General features: G+C 40.6%; 1 pseudogene; it reads right to left on the bottom strand.

Moving 5' to 3' along the window:
* Positions 1–6,624: 6,624 nt before the first annotated feature.
* Positions 6,625–7,716, bottom strand: LOC112610099 (annotated as a pseudogene).
* Positions 7,717–8,360: the final 644 nt, after the last annotated feature.

The following is an 8,360-nucleotide window of genomic DNA, read 5'->3' as shown; positions in this document are numbered from 1 at the left end:
TCTGACACCGTCTACCTGCAGTTAGAGTCAGGCCCAGCAGGCTCATGGTTCAGTTCCACAAGACTGCTCCTCACTTCAAATAGCAATTGCAAGTAGTCGGTTGTCATCTATACTTCTGACTGACTAGCTATAAGCTGCAGTTCCCAAAACTCCCTCCTCAGATCTGATTAATTTGCTAAAATGGCTCACAGACCTCAGAAAAACACATTTACCAGTTTATTTTATTACTAAGAGATATGATGAAGGATACAGATGAACAGCCAGATGAAGAGATATATAGGGCAAATTCTAGAAGGGTTCCTAGTGCAGGAGCTTCTGTCCCCATGGAGTTGGGGTGCACCACCCCTCCTGGTGCATGGGTGTGTTCACAACTGGGAAGCCCCTTGAACCCTGTAGTTCAGGGATTTTTATGGTGGCTTCATCATGTAGACATGACTGATTATTAACTCAATCTCCAGCCTTTCTCCTATCCTAGGGAATGGGGGCTGAAAGTTCCAGGCTTCTAATCATGGCTTAGTCTTTGAGGCATCTGCCCCCATCCAGCAGCCCACCAAGAGTCGCCTCATTAGAACAAAAGATGCTCCTGTCATCTGGGCAATGACAAGAGTTCTAGGAACTCTGTGTCAGGAACTAGGGACAAATATGAAAAGATGTATTTTCTTATTATAAATCACAATATAAAACTTGCTAATAATAACCAAACAAACCTGAAATGTTAGATTAATTCTAAATGAAGTAGATATCAGAGCAAAGGATATTACCATTGATAAATATGGTATTTTCATAATAGTAGAGGGATCAATTCATCAAGAAGATGTAATAATGCTAAATGTTTCTACTCCTAGTAACAAAGGTTTCAAAATACATAAAGCAGAAACTGAAAGAACTTCAAGCAGAAATGGACAAGTTCACAATTATATTTGAAAATTTCAATACCTCATTTTCCTTAATTTATAGAACAACTGGACAAAAAAACAAGCAAGATTTTAGAAGACTTGACTAATACTATCAGCCAACTTGACCTAGTTTAATTTATTTTAAAAACTCTAAGCTTTAGACAAAGGCGCACAACAATTAATTGGAAAAGAATAGTATTTTCAACAAGTGGTGCCATGACAACTGAGTTTCTGAATTTTGGTTGGACCCCTACTTCATACTGTGTGGAAAACATAATTCAAAATGGTTTGTACACCTAAATATAAAAGATTACATTATAAAACTCTTAGAATAAAGTTATGGAGTTAATTTTCATAGCTTTGGATTAGGCAACAACTTTGTAAGTACAACACCAAAAGCATAAGCAACATGAGAAAAGTAAGTTGGTCTACATCACAATGAAAAACTTTGGTGCTGGCCGGGCACGGTGACTCATGCCTGTAATTCCAGCACTTTGGGAGGCCAAGGCAGGTGGATCACATGAGGTCAGGAGTTTGAGACCAGCCTGGTCAACATGGTGAAACCCCGTCTCTACTAAAAATACAAAAATTAGCTGGGTGTGGGTGGGCGCCTATAATCTCAGCTATGTGGGAAGCTGAGGCAGGAGAATTACTTGAACAGGCCGGGTGCAGTGGCTCATGCCTGTAATCCCAGCACTTTGGGAGGCCAAGGTGGGTAGATCACAAGGTCAGGAGGTCAAGACCAGCCTGGACAAGATGGTGAAACCCCATCTCTACTAAAAATACAAAAATTAGCTGGGCGTGGTGGTGGGCACCTGTAATCCCAGCTACTCGGGAGGTTGAGGCAGAGAATTGCTTAAACCCGGGAGGTAGAGGCTGCAGTGAGTTGAAATCGCACTACTGCACTGCAGCCTGGGCGACAAAGCGCAAATCCGTCTCGGAAAAACAAACAAACAAAAAACAAAAAAGAAAAGAAAAAGAAATAAAAACACAACCCACTTTTGTGCTACAAATGGCTGGGCACAGTGGCTCACAACTGTAATCTCAGCACTTTAAGAGGCCAAGGCAGGCGGATCACTTGAGGTCAGGAGTTTGAGACCAGCCCGTCCAACATGATGAAATCTTGTCTCTACTAAAAATATAAAACTTAGCCAGGCGTGGTGGCACATGCCTATAATCCCAGCTACTTGGGAGGTCAAGGCAGAAGAATCACTTGAGCTTGGGAAGCAGAGGCTGCAGTGAGCCAAGATCACACCACTACACTCCAGCCTGGGTGACAGAGCGAGACTCCATCTCAAAAACAAAAAACAAACCCAAACTTTTGTGCTGCATACGGTATCATCACGAAATTTTAAAAGGCAACCCACAGAATACAATAAAATATTTGCTAATATCTATCTATTAAGAAATTCATATTCTGAATGTATAAAGAATTCTTACAATGTAATAATAAAACAACAACAACCCAATTTTAAATGGGTTAAATGATCCAAATGGACAGTTCTCCAGAGGAAATGTAAAAGTAGCCAATAAGCACATGGGAAGATACTAACATTACTATTTATTAGGGAAATGCAAAACCACAATGAGATAACACTTCACACCCACTGGGATGGCTGTAACTAAAAAGACAAACAAGTGTTGGTGAGGACGCAGAGTGATTGGAAACCTCCTACATTGTTGGTGGGAATGTAAACGGTGCAGCTGCTGTGAACACAGTTCGGCAGTTCTCAAAAAAGTTAAACACAGAGTCCCTACATGACTCAGCAATTCTATTCCTAGGTCAATACTCAGAAGACATAAAAACATGTCCACACAAAAACTTGTACATAAATGTTTGTAGCAATATTATGCATAATAGCAAAAATGGAAACAACTTAAATCTCCATCAACTAAAGAATATATAAATAAAATGTATATCAAAGTAATGGAATATTACTCAGCAATAAAAGGAAATAAAGTATTGATACGTGCTACAACACAGATGTTCCTTAAAAACATTATGCTAAGTGAAAAAGCCAGTTACAAAAGACCACACATTGTATTTCATTTATATGAAATGTCCGAAATAGGCAAATCCATAAAAACAAAAAGTAGTGATTGCCCAGGGCTGGGAGGATGAGAAGGAAATGGGAAGTGGTGGCAAGTGGCTATGGGGTTTCTTTGGGGTGATGAAAATATTCTGAAATTAGATAGTGGTGACAGTTGCACCACCTTATGAATATACTAAAAACCACCAAATTGTACACTTTCAATGGGTAAATTTTGTTTTTGCATAATATGTGAATTATATGTCAATTTTTAAACTGCAGAAACAGAAGTTAAAATAGTGGTTGCTTAGGACTGGGATAGCCAAGGGAATTGGATGATAATGGGTATGGGATGTTGTTTAGACGGGAATGAAAATATTCTTTTTTTTTTTTTTTTTGAGACGGAGTCTGGCTCTGTCGCCCAGGCTGGAGTGCTGTGGCCGGATCTCAGCTCACTGCAAGCTCCGCCTCCCGGGTTTACGCCGTTCTCCTGCCTCAGCCTCCGGAGTAGCTGGGACTACAGGAGCCCACCACCTCGCCCGGCTAGTTTTTTGTATTTTTTAGTAGAGACGGGGTTTCACCGTGTTAGCCAGGATGGTCTCGATCTCCCGACCTCATGATCCGCCCGTCTCGGCCTCCCAAAGTGCTGGGATTACAAGCTTGAGCCACCGCGCCCGGCCTGAAAATATTCTAAAAATTAAATTTTGGTGATGGTTACACAACTCTGTGAATATAAACATTAGACTCTAAATGTGTGATTTCTATTGTTTATGACTATACCTTAATAAAGGTATTTTAAAAAAACACTCACCAAGCAACAGCAGGATACACTTTTTTTTTTCTTTTTCAATTTCACATGGAATATTCACCACAGTCTAGACCATATTCTGGGCCATAAACAAATCTCAATAAATTTAAGATTTCAAATAATAAGTTTGTGCTTTGACTATAATGGAATTCTATTAGAAATTATTTTAAAAGATACTTTTATAATTCCCAGATGAAACACCTTACTGAAAATGTATTCTAAAAAATAATGGCTGAAGAATTTCCAAATTTAGCAAAAGACATACACATTCATATTCAAGAAACAGTAACCCTCAAGCAGGATAAACCAAAGATGCATGAAGACATCATGGTAAAACTTCTGAAAACTAAAGAAAAGAAAAAGAATGAAATGTGTAAGAAATTATGCTTACTCCATAAGAAAAGCAATTCAAGTGAGAACAGATTTCTTATCAGAAATTACAGAGGCTAGAAGAAAGCGGAACAATATTTTTCAAGTACTGAAAGAAAAGAACTGTTGATTCAGAATTCTATATCCAGGACAATATTATTCAGAAAAGAAGGATAGCAGAAAAAATATAGCAATGTGCTATCAGACAAAGTAGACTTTAGAGTAAATGAAATTACCAGGAAAAAAGAGGGAAATTACACAATAATAAAAGGGTCAGCCCACCAAGAAGACAGAGCAATTCTAAATGTGTATGCACAAAGCTATAGAAGGGCAAAATATGTGAAGACAAAACTGATAGAACTAAAAGGAAAAACAGACTCACAGTTATTGGTGACTTCAACATTACACTCAGCAGTTGATAGAATACCTAGACAGAAAATCAGCAAGGATATAGAAAAGCTAAAAAAAAAACAAACCATGAACCAGCAGGATAAGCATTTGTGGCAGAGAATGCATTTTCTTTTTCTTTTTCTTTTTTTTTTTTTCATGAGATGATACTCTATGGTAAACTTTATGTACTTAGGAATTAATACCAACTCATTATTAGCAAAAAATAAACATCTTTACATCGAGTAGTTTTTCCTTTAATAAAAAAAGGTGCAACGTGTATAATGGACAAGGGATAATCAAAATTTGCCAAATGAGACTAGTCAGACAATCCCAACAATTCACAATCATTATTCACTGGTCCATTAATCACAGGACAATACATACAAATGAAACTTACCTGGCCAGGCGCGGTGGCTCATGCCTGCAATCCCAGCACTTTGGGAGGCCGAGGCGGGCAAATCATGAGGTCAGGAGTTCAAGACCAGCCTAGCCAACATGGCAAAACCCTGTCTCTACCAAAACCACAAAGAATCAGCTGGACGTAGTGGCGGGTGCCTGCAGTCCCAGCCACTTGGGAGGCCGAGGCAGGAGAACTGCCTAAACCCAGGAGGTGGAGGCCGCAGTGAGCCGAGACTGCACCACTGCACTCCAGCCCGGGCAACAGAGCGAGACTCCATCTCAAAAAAAATAATGAAATAAAAATATTACCTACATATTAGAAAAACATCAAAATTCAACCATAAATCCAGCACATTATCAAATGAATAGACAAAAATTCTACCAACAAACTTAAGAAAATATCATCTATGAAATTCAAGTACTACTGCTTAAAGAGCATTTACAGAACTCTCACCTCAAGGTTTCCCTGCAAAACAAGGTGAAATGCATACTCAAGACTCTTTAAGAATGAGCCACTGATAAAAACAATATACTTGTAACTTGTGTAACATTTCATACATTTTTTTCAAGCACTGCAGGATAATTAATTTGCATCAGGCTTTCCAAATTAGAAAAGTTTCACTGATAGAACTTCTTTCCAGTGGGAGTTTTCGTGACTTTTCAAGTAAATGTTAAAACTGAAAATATCCTTGCAGCTTCTAAACCATTAGAGTTTTAATCCTGTGTACGTTCTCGTATTTACAAGGTCCAGCCAGCTACAGTGTGCATTTTCATATGTACTTGAGTGGGTATGAGAGAAATGAAACATTCCACATTTGGACATTCATAGGGTTTTTCTCAGGAATGAGCTGATGTCTTCAAACGGAACTAACACAACTGAAGGCCTTAACCACAAATTTAAATTCAAAAGGCTTTTCTCTACTCTGAGTCCTCCCAAATCTTCAAAAACAGGAAAATCTGAAGGCTTGACTACCTTTCCTGCATTCTTAAGGTTTCTCTGCAGTGTGAGCTCTTTCATGTTTATGAGGGAATGGGAAAGAGTAAATGTTTTACCACATTTCTCACATTCAAGGGGCTTTATTTATTTATTTATTTTTTTGAGATGGAGTCTCACTCTGTCGCCAGGCTGGAGTGCAGTGGCACAATCTCGGCCCACTGCAACCTCCACCTCCTGGGTTCAAGCAACCCTCCCGCCCCAGCTTCCTGAGCAGCCAGGACCACAAGCATGTGCCACCGCACCCAGCTAATTTCTGTATTTTTAGCAGAGACAAGGCTTCACCATGTTGGCCAGGATGGTCTCGATCTCCTGACCTCGTGATCCGCATGCACAGGGCTTACCCCCAAACCCCCGTGGTTTTTTATGTCCTTGAAAAAGAACTAAGACAACTGAAATGTGCCACCATGCCCAGCTAATTATTTTCTTTTTTTTTTTTTTTGAGACGGAGTCTCGCTCTGTCGCCCAGGCTGGAGTGCGGTGGTGCCATCTCAGCTCACTGCAAGCTCCGCCTCCTGGGTTCACGCCATTCCCCTGCCTCAGCCTCCCGAGCAGCTGGCATGAGCCACCGCGCCTGGCATTATTTTATTTTTTGTAGAGACAGGGTTTCACCATGTTGCCCAGGTTGTTTCACATTGTTTTAATCCAGGCTGGCTATGAACTCCTGGGCTCAAGCAATACACACACCTTGGCCTCCCAAAGTGCTGGGACCACAGGCTGAGTCATTACACCCAGCCTCTATATCATGACTTCTTTCATGGTGAGTAAGGTGACTGGAATGAGTGTAGGCTTTACCGCATCTCTTACATTCATAGGGTTTTTCTCCAGTATGAATTCTTTCGTGGAGTTGAAGGGAACTGAGGCGACTGAAGGTGTGGTCACATTGTTTACATTCATAGGGTTTCTCTCCAGTATGAGTACTTGTATGGTTACAAAGGGAACTCAAACGACTCAAGGCTTTGCCACATTGTTTACATTCATAGGGTCTCTCTCCAGTATGAATGCTTCCATGGTAACGAAGGGAAGTGGAACAGCTGAAGGCTTTATCACATTTGGTACATTTATAGGGTCTTTCTCCAGTGTGAGTCCTTTCATGCGTCTTAAAAGAACAAGAAAATCTGAATGTTTTCCCACATTCCTTACATTCGTAGGGTTTCTCTCCAGTGTGAGTTTGTTCGTGTGTTAGACAAGAACCGGAAACAGTGAACGCTTTACCACATTGTTTACATTTATAGGGTTTTTCTCCTGTGCGAGTTCTCTGATGTCTTTCAACTGAATTGAGAAAATAAAAAGCTTTCCCACATATTGTACATTTATAAGCTGGATTTCCACTGTGCATTATCATGTGTCTTCTAAAACCTGGAACAGAAATGAAGAATTTCCCACACTGTTCACATTTATATTGCTTCTCTCCATATGGTTTGTATCCTGAGTGAGCTAGGATGTGCCTATTAAGGAGGGAATGACGTACAAAGACTTTTCCACAAATACTGCATTCCCATTGTTTTAATCCAGTAGAAATGTCCTCGTTCAGATCAAGATTTAGAATTTGGCTGACAACTTGTCCATACTGACTACCTTCTTTGCTTTCACACAGTCTCTGTACCATATGATTTCTACAGAAGCCAGGTTCCTGCAGGTTTCCTGCATCACTTCTCCGTAGAGATTCTTCTGAGAAGAATCTAGCAAAGCCCATTCCTCCTGGGTAAAGTTCACAGCCACATCCTCAAAAGCCACGGAGTCCGTTCCTCGGCTTCCCGGGTGTCCTGGCGTCAGCTAGGGATGTCCCAATACCCACAGGTCACAGGGTGGCAGAGGCTGCTGCAGAGCCACCTGGGCCTCCCAGAGCCAAGAAGTAGCAGTGGAGATTAACAGGAAGAGCCTACTCTTTCTTTTTTTTTTTTTTTTTAATTAAAAAAATTTTTTTTTGAGATGGAGTTTCACTCTTGTTGCCCAGGCTGGAGTGCAGTGGAGCGATCTCGGCTCACTGCAACCTCTGCCTCCTGGGTTCAAGCGATTCTCCTGCCTCAGCCTCCCAACTAGCTGGGATTACAGGCACCTGCCACCAGGTCTGGCTAATTTTTTTGTATTTTTAGTAGAGTTGGGGTTTCACCATGTTGGCCAGGCTGGTCTCGAATGCCTGACCTCAGATGATCCACCTGCCTCGGCCTCCCAAAGTGCTGGGATTACAGGTGTGAGCCACTGTGCCTGGCCTATACATTCTTTTCAAGCAGCCACAGACCATATACCAAGATAGACTATATCCTGGACTATTTTTAAAAGTCAATAAATTTAAAAGAATTGAAACCACATGATGACTGACCAAAATGGAATCAAACTAGAAACCAATAGCAACAAATAGCAGAAAGAGAAAGAAAACAACAGGGTAATCTTTAAGCACTGGAAACTAAGCAACAGACTCTAAATACTATAATCTGTGGGTCAATGAGGAAGGCTCAATGGAAATACTGAAT

This window comes from Theropithecus gelada, chromosome 16, assembly GCF_003255815.1.
Source record: "Theropithecus gelada isolate Dixy chromosome 16, Tgel_1.0, whole genome shotgun sequence".
Taxonomy (NCBI): domain Eukaryota; kingdom Metazoa; phylum Chordata; class Mammalia; order Primates; family Cercopithecidae; genus Theropithecus; species Theropithecus gelada.
The sequence above is the reverse complement of the archived record's forward strand: the minus strand, read 5'-3'. Positions and strand labels throughout refer to the sequence as shown.